A 15340-nucleotide genomic window follows, 5' to 3' on the forward strand; every position below is an offset into this window, starting at 1 on the left:
GCAAAAAGGTTTAGTTGACTGTTTCGGTGTGGTACCGCATTACTACGTGATCCAAACCAGAAATATCCCAGGATCTGGCCAACAATTATGCGAAAAATGCGAAAGTATGTGCCTGGCGATTGCAAATACCAGAACTGACCCAAGCGTAACCAGCGTTATCCTCCAAAATATTAATCGCAACCAGGTTTAATTGACCGTTTCGGTGTGGAACCACATTACTACGGGATCCAAACCTGAGGAAACCCAGGATCTGGCCAACAAGTATGCGAAAAACGCGAAAGTATGAGCCAGATGATTGTAAATACCAGACCTAACCGAGACATAACCGGCGTTATCCTCTAAAATATTAATCGGAACCAGGGTTTGTTTGACTGTTTCGGTGTGGTACCGCATTACTACGTGATGCAAACCAGAAATATCCCAGGATCTGGCCAACAAGTATGCGAAAAATGCGAAAGTATGTGCCTGATGATTGCAAATACCAGAACTAACCCAAACATAACCAGCGTTATCCTCCAAAATATTAATCGCAACCAGGTTTAATTGACTGTTTCGATGTGGGACCACATTACGAAGGGGTCCAAGCCAGAAGGAAGCCAGGATCTGCCCAACAAGTATGCAAAAAACGCGAAAGTACGAGCCAGATGATTGCTAATACCAGAACTAACACAAACGTAACCAGCGTTATCCTCCAAACTATTAATCGGAACCAGCTTTTATTGTCTGTTTCAGTGTGATACCACATTACTACGTGATCCAAACCAGAAAAAACCCGGGATCTGCCCAACAAGTATGCGAAAAACGCGAAAGTATGAGCCAGAAGATTGCAAATACCGGAACTAACCCAGACATAACCAGCGTTATCCTCTAAAATATTATTCACAACCAGGGTTAATTGACTGTTTCGGTGTGGTACCACATTACTACGTGGTCCAAGCCAGAAAAAGGACGGGATCTGGCCAAAAAGTATGCGAGAAATGCGAAAGTACGAGCCAGATGATTGCAAATCCCAAACCTAACCGAGACATAACCGGCGTTAACCTCTAAAATATTAATCGCAACCAGGTTTGATTGACTGTTTCGGTGTGGTACCGCATTACTACGTGGTCCAAGCCAGAAAAAGGCCAGGATCTGAACAACAGGTATGCGAAAAATGCGAAAGTTCGAGCCAGATGATTGCTAATACCAGAACTAACCCAAACGTAACCAGCGTTATCCTCCAAACTATTAATCGGAACCAGCTTTTATTGACTGTTTCAGTGTGATACCACATTACTACGTGATCCAAACCAGGAAAAACCCGGGATCTGCCCAACAAGTATGCGAAAAACGCGAAAGTACAAGCCAGTTAATTGCAAATACCAGACCTAACCTAGACATAACCGGCGTTATCCTCTAAAATATTAATCGCAACCAGGTATAACTGACTGTTTCGGTGTGGCACCACATTACTACTTGGTCCAAGCCGGAAAAAGGCCAGGATCTGGCCAACAAGTATGCGAAAAGTGCGAAAGTACGAGCCAGATGAGGGGATATCCCAGACCTAACCGAGACATAACCGGCGTTATCCTCTAAAATATTAATCGCTACCGGCTTTAATTGACTGTTTCGGTGTGGTACCGCATTACTACGTGATCCAAACCAGAAAGAGGCCAGGATCTGGCTAACAAGTATGCGAAAAATGCGAAAGTTCGAGCCAGATGAGGGCAAATACCAGACCTAACCAAGACGTAACCGGCGTTATCCTCTAAAATATTAATCGCAAAAAGGTTTAGTTGACTGTTTCGGTGTGGTACCGCATTACTACGTGATCCAAACCAGAAATATCCCAGGATCTGGCCAACAAGTATGCGAAAAATGCGAAAGTATGTGCCTGGCGATTGCAAACACCAGAACAAACCCAAGCATAACCAGCGTTATCCTCCAAAATATTAATCGCAACCGGGTTTAATTGTCTGTTTCGGTGTGGAACCACATTACTACGTGATCCAAACCTGAAGAAACCCAGGATCTGGCCAACAAGTATGCGAAAAATGCGAAAGTACGAGCCAGATGTGTGCAAATACCAGACCTAACCCAGACGTAACCGGCGTTATCCTCCAAAATATTAATCGCAAAACGGTTTAGTTGACTGTTTCAGTGTGGTACCGCATCACTACGTGATCCAAACCAGAAATATCCCAGGATCTGGCCAACAAGTGTGCGTAATACGCGAAAGTAAGAGCCAGATGTGTGCAAATACCAGACCTAACCCAGACGTAACCGGCGTTATCCTTCAAAATAGTAATCGCAACCAGTTTTAATTGACAGTTTCGGTGTGGTACCGCGTTACTACGTGATCCAAACCAGAAAAAAGCCAGGATCTGGCCAACAAGTATGCGAAAAATGCGAAAGTACGAGCCAGATAAGGGCAAATACCAGACCTAACCCAGACATAACCGGCGTTATCCTCTAAAATATTAATCGGACACAGGTTTAATTGACTGTTTCAGTGTGGTACCGCGTTACTACGTGACCCAAACCAGAAAAAAGCCAGGATCTGGCCAACAAGTATGCGAAAAATGCGAAAGTACGAGCCAGATGAGGGCAAATACCAGACCTAACCCAGACATAACCGGCGTTATCTTCTAAAATATTAATCGGACCCAGGTTTAATTGACTGTTTCAGTGTGGTACCACTTTACTACGTGCTCCAAGCCAGACAAAGGCCAGGATCTGGCCAACAAGTATGCGAAAAATGCGAAAGTTCGAGCCAGATGAGTGCAAATACCAGACCTAACCGAGACATAACCGGCGGTATCCTCTAAAATATTAATCGCAACCAGGTTTAGTTGACTCTTTTAGTGTGGTCCCACATTACTACTTGGTCCAAGCCAGAAAAAGGCCAGGATCTGGCCATGTATGCGATAAATGCGAAAGTTCGAGCCAGATGAGGGCAAATACCAGACCTAACCCAGACATAACCGGCGTTATCCTCTAAAATATTAATCGGACCCAGGTTTAATTGACTGTTTCAGTGTGGTTCCACTTTACTACGTGCTCCAAGCCAGACAAAGGCCAGGATCTGGCCAACAAGTATGCGAAAAATGCGAAAGTTCGAGCCAGATGAGGGCAAATACCAGACCTAACCGAGACATAACCGGCGGTATCCTCTAAAATATTAATCGCAACCAGGTTTAATTGACTCTCTTAGTGTGGTCCCACATTACTACTTGGTCCAAGCCAGAAAAAGGCCAGGATCTGGCCAAGTATGCGAAAAATGCGGAAGTTCGAGCCAGATGAGGGCAAATACCAGACCTAACCCAGACATAACCGGCGTTATCCTCTAAAATATTAATCGGACCCAGGTTTAATTGACTGTTTCCGTGTGGTACCACATTACTACGTGATCCAAACCAGAAAAAGCCCAGGACCAGGCCAACAAGTATGCGAAAAACTCGAAGGTATGTGCCAGATGATGGCAAATACCAGAACTAACACAGACATAACCAGCGTTATCCTCTAAAATACTTATCGGAACCAGCTTCTACTGACTGTTTCAGTGTGGTACCACATTACTTCGTGGTCCAAACCAGAAAAAGGCCAGGATCTGGCCAAAAAGTATGCGAAAAATGCGAAAGTACGAGCCAGATGATTGCTAATACCAGAACTAACTCAAACGTAACCAGCGTTATCCTCCAAACTATTAATCGGAACCAGCTTTTATTAACTGTTTCTGTGTGATACCACAGTACTACGTGATCCAAACCAGAAAAAACCCGGGATCTGCCCAACAAGTATGCGAAAAACGAGAAAGAATGAGCCAGATGGTTGCAAATACCAGAACTAACCCAGACATAAACAGCGTTATCCTCCAAAATATTAATCGCAAAAAGGTTTAGTTGACTGTTTCGGTGTGGTACCGCATTACTACGTGATCCAAACCAGAAATATCCCAGGATCTGGCCAACGATTATGCGAAAAATGCGAAAGTATGTGCCTGGCGATTGCAAATACCAGAACTGACCCAAGCGTAACCAGCGTTATCCTCCAAAATATTAATCGCAACCAGGTTTAATTGACCGTTTCGGTGTGGAACCACATTACTACGGGATCCAAATCTGAAGAAACCCAGGATCTGGCCAACAAGTATGCGAAAAATGCGAAAGTTCGAGCCAGATGAGGGCAAATACCAGACCTAACCAAGACGTAACCGGCGTTATCGTCTAAAATATTAATCGCAAAAAGGTTTAGTTGACTGTTTCAGTGTGGTACCGCATTACTACGTGATCCAAACCAGAAATATCCCAGGATCTGGCCAACAAGTGTGCGTAATACGCGAAAGTATGAGCCAGATGATTGCAAATACCAGAACTAACACAGACATAACCAGCGTTATCCTCTAAAATACAAATCGGAACCAGCTTTAATTGACTGTTTCGGTGTGGAACCACATTACTAAGGGATCCAAACCTGAAGAAACCCAGGATCTGGCCAACAAGTATGCGAAAAATGCGAAAGTACGAGCCAGATATGTGCAAATACCAGACCTAACCCAGACGTAACCGGCGTTATCCTCCAAAATAGTAATCGCAACCAGGTTTAATTGACAGTTTCGGTGTGGTACCGCGTTACTACGTGATCGAAACCAGAAAAAAGCCAGGATCTGGCCAACAACTATGCGAAAAATGCGAAAGTACGAGCCAGATGTGTGCCAATACCAGACCTAACCCAGACGTAACCGGCGTTATCCTTCAAAATAGTAATCGCAACCAGTTTTAATTGACAGTTTCGGTGTGGTACCGCGTTACTACGTGATTCAAACCAGAAAAAAGCCAGGATCTGGCCAACAAGTATGCGAAAAATGCGAAAGTACGAGCCAGATAAGGGCAAATACCAGACCTAACCCAGACATAACCGGCGTTATCTTCTAAAATATTAATCGGACCCAGGTTTAATTGACTGTTTCAGTGTGGTACCACTTTACTACGTGCTCCAAGCCAGACAAAGGCCAGGATCTGGCCAACAAGTATGCGAAAAATGCGAAAGTTCGAGCCAGATGAGGGCAAATACCAGACCTAACCGAGACATAACCGGCGGTATCCTCTAAAATATTAATCGCAACCAGGTTTAATTGACTCTTTTAGTGTGGCCCCACATTACTACTTGGTCCAAGCCAGAAAAAGGCCAGGATCTGGCCAAGTATGCGAAAAATGCGAAAGTTCGAGCCAGATGAGGGCAAATACCAGACCTAACCCAGACATAACCGGCGTTATCCTCTAAAATATTAATCGGACCCAGGTTTAATTGACTGTTTCCGTGTGGTACCACATTACTACGTGATCCAAACCAGAAAAAGCCCAGGACCAGGCCAACAAGTATGCGAAAAACTCGAAGGTATGTGCCAGATGATGGCAAATACCAGAACTAACCCAGACATAACCAGCGTTATCCTCTAAAATACTTATCGGAACCAGCTTCTACTGACTGTTTCAGTGTGGTACCACATTACTACGTGATCCACACCAGAAAAAGCCCAGGATCTGGCCAACAAGTATGCGAAAAACGCGAAAGTATGTGCCAGATGATAGCAAATACCAGAACTAACCCAGACATAACCAGGGATATCCTCTAAAATACAAATCGGAACCAGCTTTTATTGACAGTGTGGTACCACATTACTTCGTGGTCCAAACCAGAAAAAGGCCAGGATCTGGTCAAAAAGTATGCGAAAAATGCGAAAGTACGAGCCAGATGATTGCTAATACCAGAACTAACCGAGACATAACCGGCGTTATCCTCTAAAATATTAATCGCAACCAAGTTTTGTTTGACTATTTCGGTGTGGTACCGCATTACTACGTGATGCAAACCAGAAATATCCCAGGATCTGGCCAACAAGTATGCGAAAAATGCGAAAGTATGTGCCTGATGATTGCAAATACCAGAACTAACACAAACATAACCAGCGTTATCCTCCAAAATATTAATCGCAACCAGGTTTAATTGACTGTTTCGATGTGGAACCACATTACGACGGGATCCAAGTCACAAAACACCCGAGATCTGGCCAACAAGTACACGAAAATTGCGTAAGTATGAGCCGGATGATTGCAAATACCAGAACTAACCCAGACATAACCAGCGTTATCCTCTAAAATATTAATCGCAACCATGTTTAATTGACTGTTTCGGTGTGGTACCGCATTACTACGTGATCCAAACCAGAAAAAGGCCAGGATCTGGCCAACAAGTAAGCGAAAAATGCGAAAGTACGAGCCATATGAGGGCAAATACCAGACGTAACCCAGACATAACCGGCGTTATCCTCTAAAATATTAATCGGAACCAGGTGTAATTGACTGTTTCAGTGTGGTACCACATTACTACGTGATCCAAGCCAGAAAAAGGCCAGGATCTGGCCAACAAGTATGCGAAAAATGCGAATGTACGAGCCAGATGAGGGCAAATCCCAGACCTAACCGAGACATAACCTTCGTTATCCTCTAAAATATTAATCGCAACCAGGATTAATTGACTGTTTCGGTGTGGTATCACATTGCTACGTGGTCCAAACCAGAAAAAAGCCAGGATCCGGCCAACAAGAATGCGAAAATTGCGTAAGTATGAGCCGGATGATTGCAAATACCGGAACTAACCCAAACATAACCAGCGTTATCCTCCAAAATATTAGTCGCAACCAGGTTTAATTGACTGTTTCGATGTGGTACCGCATTACTACGTGATGCAAACCAGAAATATCCCAGGATCTGGCCAACAAGTATGCGAAAAATGCGAAAGTATGTGCCTGATGATTGCATATACCGGAACCAACCCAAACATAACCAGCGTTATCCTCCAAAATATTAATCGCAACCAGGTTTAATTGACTGCTTCGATGCGGAACCACATTACGACGGGATCCAAGCCACAAAACACCCGAGATCTGGCCAACAAGTACACGAAAATTGCGGAAGTATGAGCCGGATGATTGCAAATACCAGATCTAACCCAGACATAACCAGCGTTATCCTCTAAAATATTAATAGGAACCAGGTTTAATTGACTGTTTCGGTATGGTATCACATTACTACGTGGTCCAAACCAGAAAAAAGCCAGGATCCGGCCAACAAGAATGCGAAAAATGCGAAAGTACGAGCCAGATGTGGACAAATCCCAGAACTACCCGAGACATAACCGGCGTTATCCTCTAAAATATTAATCGCAACCAGGTTTAATTGACTGTTTCAGTGTTGTACCACATTACTACGTGATCCAAACCAGAAAAAGGCCAGGATCTGGCCTACAAGTATGCGAAAAATGCGAAAGTACGAGCCAGATGAGGGCAAATACCAGACCTAACCTAGACATAACCGGCGTTATCCTATAAAATATTAATCGGAACCAGGTTTAATTGACTGTTTCAGTGTGGTACCACATTACTAAGTTATCCAAACCAGAAAAAGGCCAGGATCTGGCCAACAAGTATGCGAAAAATGCGAAAGTTCGCGCCAGATGAGGGCAAATACCAGACCTAACCAAGACGTAGCCGGCGTTATCCTCTAAAATATTAATCGTAAAAAGGTTTAGTTGACTGTTTCGGTGTGGTACCGCATACTACGTGATCCAAACCAGAAATATCCCAGGATCTGGCCAACAAGTATGCGAAAAATGCGAAAGTATGTGCCTGGCGATTGCAAATACCAGAACTAATCCAAGCATAACCAGCGTTATCCTCCAAAATATTAATCGCAACCAGGTTTAATTGACCGTTTCGGTGTGGTACCACAATACTGCGTGGTCCAAGCCAGAAAAAAGCCAGCATCTGGCCAGAAAGTATGCGAGAAATGCGAAAGTACGATCCAGATGATTGCAAATCCCAAACCTAACCGAGACATAACCGGCGTTAACCTCTAAAATATTAATCGCAACCAGGTTTGATTGACTGTTTCAGTGTGGTACCACAGTGGTACGGGATCCAAACCAGAAAAAACTCAGGATCTGGACAACAAGTATGCGAGAAACGCGAAAGTACGAGCCAGATGAGGGCAAATACCAGACCTAACCCAGACATAACCTGCGTTATCCTCTAAAATAATAATCGGAACCAGGTTTAATTGACTGTTTCAGTGCGGTACCACATTACTGCCATGTCAAAGCCAGAAAAAGGCCAGTATCTGGCCAACAAGTATGCGAAAAACGCGAAAGTATGAGCCAGAAGATTGCAAATACCGGAACTAACCCAGACATAACCAGCGTTATCCTCTAAAATATTATTCGCAACCAGGGTTAATTGACTGTTTCGGTGTGGTACCACATTACTACGTGGTCCAAACCAGAAAAAGGCCAGGATCTGGCCAACAAGTATGCGAAAAATGCGAAAGTTCGAGCCAGATGAGGGCAAATACCAGACCTAACCAAGACGTAACCGGCGTTATCCTCTAAAATATTAATCGCAAAAAGGTTTAGTGGACTGTTTCGGTGTGGTACCGCATTACTACGTGATCCAAACCAGAAATATCCCAGGATCTGGCCAACGAGAATGCGATAAATGCGAAAGTATGTGCCTGGCGATTGCAAATACCAGAACTAGCCCAAGCATAACCAGCATTATCCTCCAAAATATTAATCGCAACCAGGTTTAATTGTCTGTTTCGGTGTGAAACCACATTACTACGTGATCCAAACCAGAAAAAACCCAGGATCTGCCCAACAAGTATGCGAAAAACGATAAAGAATGAGCCAGATGATTGCAAATACCAGAACTAACCCAGACATAACCAGCGTTATCCTCCAAAATAATAATCGCAAAAAGGTTTAGTTGACTGTTTCGGTGTGGTACCGCATTACTACCTGATCCAAACGAGAACTATCCCAGGATCTGGCCAACAAGTATGCGAAAAATGCGAAAGTATGTGCCTGGCGATTGCAAATACCAGACCTAACCGAGACATTACCGGCGTTATCCTCTAAAATATTAATCGCAACCAGGTTTTGTTTGACTGTTTCGGTGTGGTACCGCATTACTACGTGATGCAAACCAGAAATATCCCAGGATCTGGCCAACAAGTATGCGAAAAATGCGAAAGTATGTGCCTGATGATTGCATATACCGGAACCAACCCAAACATAACCAGCGTTATCCTCCAAAATATTAATCGCAACCAGGTTTAATTGACTGTTTCGATGCGGAACCACATTACGACGGGATCCAAGCCACAAAACACCCGAGATCTGGCCAACAAGTACACGAAAATTGCGAAAGTATGAGCCGGATGATTGCAAATACCAGAACTAACCCAGACATAACCGGCGTTATCCTCTAAAATATTAATCGGAACCAGGTTTAATTGACTGTTTCAGTGTGGTACCACATTACTACGTGATCCAAACCAGAAAAAGGCCAGGATCTGGCCAACAAGTATGCGAAAAATGCGAAACTACGAGCCAGAGGGAAAATACCAGACCTAACCTAGACATAACCGGCGTTATCCTATAAAATATTAATCGGAACCAGGTTTAATTGACTGTTTCAGTGTGGTACCGCATTACTACGTGATCCAAACCAGAAAAAGGCCAGGATCTGGCCAAAAAGTAAGCGAAAAATGCGAAAGTACGAGCCATATGAGGGCAAATCCCAGACCTAACCATGACATAACCTTCGTTATCCACTAAAATATTAATCGCAAACAGGATTAATTGACTGTTTCGGTGTGGTATCACATTACTACGTGGTCCAAACCAGAAAAAAGCCAGGATCCGGCCAACAAGAATGCGAAAAATGCGAAAGTACGAGCCAGATGCGGACAAATCCTAGAACTACCCGAGACATAACCGGCGTTATCCTCTAAAATATTAATCGCAACCAGGTTTAATTGACTGTTTCAGTGTGGTACCACATTACTACCTGATCCAAACCAGAAAACGGCCAGGATCTGGCCAAGAAGTATGCGAAAGATGCGAAAGTACGAGCCAGATGAGGGCAAATACCAGACCTAACCTAGACATAACCGGCGTTATCCTATAAAATATTAATCGGGACCAGGTTTAATTGACTGTTTCAGTGTGGTACCACATTACTACGTGATCCAAACCAGAAAAAGGCCAGGATCTGGCCAACAAGTATGCGAAAAATGCGAAAGTTCGAGCCAGATGAGGGCAAATACCAGACCTAACCAAGACGTAACCGGCGTTATCCTCTAAAATATTAATCGCAGAAAGGTTTAGTTGACTGTTTCGGTGTGGTACCGCATTACTACGTGATCCAAACCAGAAATATCCCAGGATCTGGCCAACAAGTATGCGAAAAATGCGAAAGTATGTGCCTGATGATTGCAAATACCAGAACTAACCCAAACATAACCAGCGCTATCCTCCAAGATATTAATCGCAACCAGGTTTAATTGACTGTTTCGATGTGGAACCACATTACGACGGGATCCAAGCCACAAAACACCCGAGATCTGGCCAACAAGTACACGAAAATTGCGAAAGTATGAGCCGGATGATTGCAAATACCAGACCTAACCCAGACATAACCGGCGTTATCCTCTAAAATATTAATCGCAACCAGGTTTAATTGACTGCTTCGGTGTGGTACCGCATTACTACGTGATCCAAAACAGAGAAAGGCCAGGATCTGGCCATCAAGTAAGCGAAAAACACGAAAGTATGTGCCAGATGATAGCAAATACCAGAACTAACCCGGACATAACCAGCGTTATCCTCTAAAATACTAATCGGAACCAGCTTTAATTGACTGTTTCAGTGTGGTACCACATTGGTACGGGATCCAGACCAGAAAAAACTCAGGATCTGGACAACAAGTATGCGAGAAACGCGAAAGTACGAGCCAGATGAGGGCAAATCACAGACCTAACCCAGACATAACCGGCGTTATCCTCTAAAATATTAATCGCAACCAGGTTTAATTGACTGCTTCGGTGTGGTACCGCATTACTACGTGATCCAAAACAGAGAAAGGCCTGGATCTGGCCAACAAGTGTGCGAAATACGCGAAAGTATGAGCCAGATGATTGCAAATACCAGAACTAACACCGACATAACCAGCGTTATCCTCTAAAATACAAATCGGAACCAGGTTTAAATGACTGTTTCAGTGTGGTACCACATTACTACGTGGTCCAAGCCAGAAAAATCCCAGGATCTGGCCAACAAGTATGCGAAAAACACGAAAGTATGTGCCAGATGATAGCAAATACCAGAACTAACCCGGACATAACCAGCGTTATCCTCTAAAATACTAATCGGAACCAGCTTTCATTGACAGTGTGGTACCACATTACTACGGGATCCAAGCCAGAAAAAGCCGAGGATCTGCCCAACATGTATCCGAAAATCGCGAAAGTATGAGCCAGATGATTGCAATTACCAGAACTAACCCAGACATAACCAGCGTTATCCTCTAAAATACTAATCGGAACCAGCTTTTATTGACAGTGTGGTACCACATTACTACGTGGTCCAAGCCAGAAAAAGCCCAGGATCTGCCCAACAAGTATGCGAAAAGCGCGAAGGTATGAGCCAGATGATAGCAAATACCAGAACTAACCCAGACATAACCAGCGTTATCCTCTAAAATACTTATCGGAACCAGCTTCTATTGACAGTCTCAGTGTGGTACCACATTACTACGTGATCCAAACCAGTTAAAGCCCAGGATCTGGCCAACAAGTATGCGAAAAACGCGAAAGTATGTGCCAGATGATAGCAAATACCAGAACTAACCCAGACATAACCAGCGTTATCCTCTAAAATACTTATCGGAACCAGCTTCTGTTGACTGTTTCAGTGTGGTACCGCATTACTACGGGATCCAAACCAGAAAAAACTCAGGATCTGGCCAACAAGTATGCGAAATACGCGAAAGTATGAGCCAGATGATGGCAAATTCCAGACCTAACTCAGACATAACCGGCGTTATCCTCTAAAATATTAATCGCAACCAGGTTTAGTTGACTGTTTCGGTGTGGTACCGCATTAATACGTGGTCCAAACCAGAAAAATCCCAGGATCTGGCAAACAACTATGCGAAAAACGCGAAAGTACGAGCCAGATGAGGGCATATACCAGACCTAACACAGACATAACCGGCGATATCCTCTAAAATATTAATCGCGAACATGTTTAATTGACTGCTTCAGTGTGGTACCACATTACTACGTGATCCAAACCAAAAAATCCCAGGATCTGGCCAACAAGTGTGCGAAATACGCGAAAGTATGTGCCAGATGATAGCAAATACCAGAACTAACCCAGACATAACCAGCGTTATCCTCTAAAATACTTATCGGAACCAGCTTCTATTGACTGTTTCAGTGTGGTACCACATTACTACGGGATCCAAGCCGGAAAAAGGCCAGGACCTGGCCAACAAGTTTGCGAAAAATGCGAAAGAACGAGCCAGGTGATTGCTAATACCAGAACTAACCCAAACGTAACCAGCGTTATCCTCCAAACTATTAATCGGAATCAGCTTTTATTGACTGTTTCAGTGTGGTACCACATTACTGTCATGTCAAAGCCAGAAAAAGGCCAGGATCTGGCCAACAAGTATGCGAAAGACGCGAAAGTATGAGCCAGATGATTGGAAATATTAGAACTAACCCAGTCATAACCAGCGTTATCCTCTAAAATATTATTCGCAACCAAGTTTAATTGACTGTTTCGGTGTGGTACCACATTACTACGTGGTCCAAGCCAGAAAAAGGCCAGGATCTGGCCAAAAAGTATGCGAAAAATGCGAAAGAACGAGCCAGATGATTGCAAATCCCAGACCTAACCGAGACATATACGGCGTTATCCTCTAAAATATTAATCGCAACCAGGTTTTAATGACTGTTTCGGTGTGGTACCGCATTACTACGTGGTCCAAGCCAGATGAAGGCCCGGATATGAACAAGTATGCGAAAAATGCGAAAGTACGAGCCAGATGATTGCTAATACCAGAACTAACCCAAACGTAACCAGAGTTATCCGGCAAACTATTAATCGGAACCAGCTTTTATTGACTGTTTCAGTGTGGTACCACAGTACTACGTGATCCAAACCAGAAAAAACCCAGGATCTGCCCAACAAGTATGCGAAAAACGCGAAGGTATGAGCCAGATGATTGCAAATACCAGGACTAACCCAGACATAACCAGCGTTATCCTCTAAAATACTAATCGGAACCAGCTTTTATAGACAGTGTGGTACCACACTACTACGTGATCCAAGCCAGAAAAAGCCGAGGATCTGGCCAACAAGTATGCGAAAAGTGCGAAAGTACGAGCCAGATTAGGGCAAATCCCAGACCTAAACGAGACATAACCGCCGTTATCCTCTAAAATATTAATCGCAACCAGCTTTAATTGACTGTTTCGGTGTGGTACCGCATTACTACGTGATCCAATCCAGAAAAAGGCCTGGATCTGGCCAACAAGTATGCGAAAAATGCGAAAGTATGTGCCTGATGATTGCAAATACCAGTACTAACCCAAACGTAACCTTCGTTATCCTCCAAACTATTAATCGGAACCAGCTTTTATTGACTGTTTCAGTGTGGTACCACATTTCTACGTTATCCAAACCAGAAAAAACCCAGGATCTGCCCAAGAAGTATGCGAAAAACGCGAAAGTACGAGCCAGATGAGGGCAAATCCCAGACCTAGCCAAGACGTAAGCGGCGTTATCCTCTAAAATTTTAATCGCAACCAGGTTTAGTTGACTGTTCCGGTGTGGTACCGCATTAATACGTGATCAAAACCAGAAATATCCCAGGATGTGGCCAACAAGTATGCGAAAAATGCGAAAGTATGTGCCTGATGATTGCAAATACCAGTACTAACCCAAACGTAACCTTCGTTATCCTCCAAACTATTAATCGGAACCAGCTTTTATTGACTGTTTCAGTGTGGTACCACATTACTACGTTATCCAAACCAGAAAAAACCCAGGATCTGCCCAAGAAGTATGCGAAAAACGCGAAAGTACGAGCCAGATGAGGGCAAATACCAGACCTAACTCAGACATAACCGGCGATATCCTCAAAAATATTTGTCGCGAACATGTTTAATTGACTGCTTCAGTGTGGTACAACATTACTACGTGATCCAAACCAGAAAAATCCCAGGATCTGGCCAACAAGTGTGCGAAAAACGCGAAAGTACGAGCCAGATGATGGCAAATCCCAGACCTAATCTAGACATAACCAGCGTTATCCCCTAAAATACTATACGGAACCAGCTTCTATTGACTGTTCGAGTGCGGTACCACATTAGCACGTGATCCAAACCAGAAAAAGCCTAGGATCTGGCCAACAGGTATGCGAAAAATACGAAAGCACGAGCCAGATGATTGCAAATACCAGAACTAACCCAGGCATAACCAGCGTTATCATCTAAAATACTAAGCGGAACCAGCTTCTATTGACTGTTTCAGTGTGGTACCACATTACTACGTGATTCAAACCAGAAAAAGGCCAGGATCTGGCCAACAAGTATGCGAAAAACGCGAAAGTACGAGCCAGATGAGGGCAAATCCCAGACCTAACCGAGACATAACCAGCGTTATCCCCTCAAATACTTATCGGAACCAGCTTCCATTGACAGTTTCAGTGTGGTACCACATTACTACGTGATCCAAACCAGAAAAATCCCAGGATCTGGCCAACAACTATGCGAAAAACGCTAAAGTATGCGCCAGATGATTGCAAATACCAGAACTAACACAGACAAAACCAGCGTTATCCTCGAAAATACTAATCGGAACCAGCTTTAATTGACTGTTTCAGTGTGGTACCACATTGGTACGGGATCCAAACCAGAAAAAACTCAGGATCTGGCCAACAAGTATGTCAAAAACGCGAAAGTACGAGCCAGATGAGGGCAAATCCCAGACCTATCCCAGACATAACCGGCGTTATCCTCCAAAATAGTAATCGCAACCAAGTTTAATTGACTGTTTCGGTGTGGTACCACATTACTACGTGGTCCAAGCCAGAAAAAGGCCAAGATCTGGCCAACAAGTATGCGAAAAATGCGAAAGTACGAGCCAGATGATTGCAAATACCAGGACTAACCCAGACATAACCACCGTTATCCTCTAAAATACTAATCGGAACGAGTTTTTATTGACAGTGTGGTACCACATTATTATGTCATCCAAGCCAGAAAAAGCCCAGGATCTGGCCAACAAGTATGCGAAAAGTCCGAAAGTATGTGCCTGATGACTGCAAATATCAGAACTAGCCTAGACATAACCGGCGTTGTCCTCAAAAATATTAATCGCAACCAGGTTTAATTGACTGTTTCGGTGTGGTACCGCATTACTACGTGATCCAAACCAGAAAATGGCTAGG

This window comes from Colletes latitarsis, chromosome 3 (genome assembly GCF_051014445.1).
Source record: "Colletes latitarsis isolate SP2378_abdomen chromosome 3, iyColLati1, whole genome shotgun sequence".
NCBI lineage: Eukaryota > Metazoa > Arthropoda > Insecta > Hymenoptera > Colletidae > Colletes > Colletes latitarsis.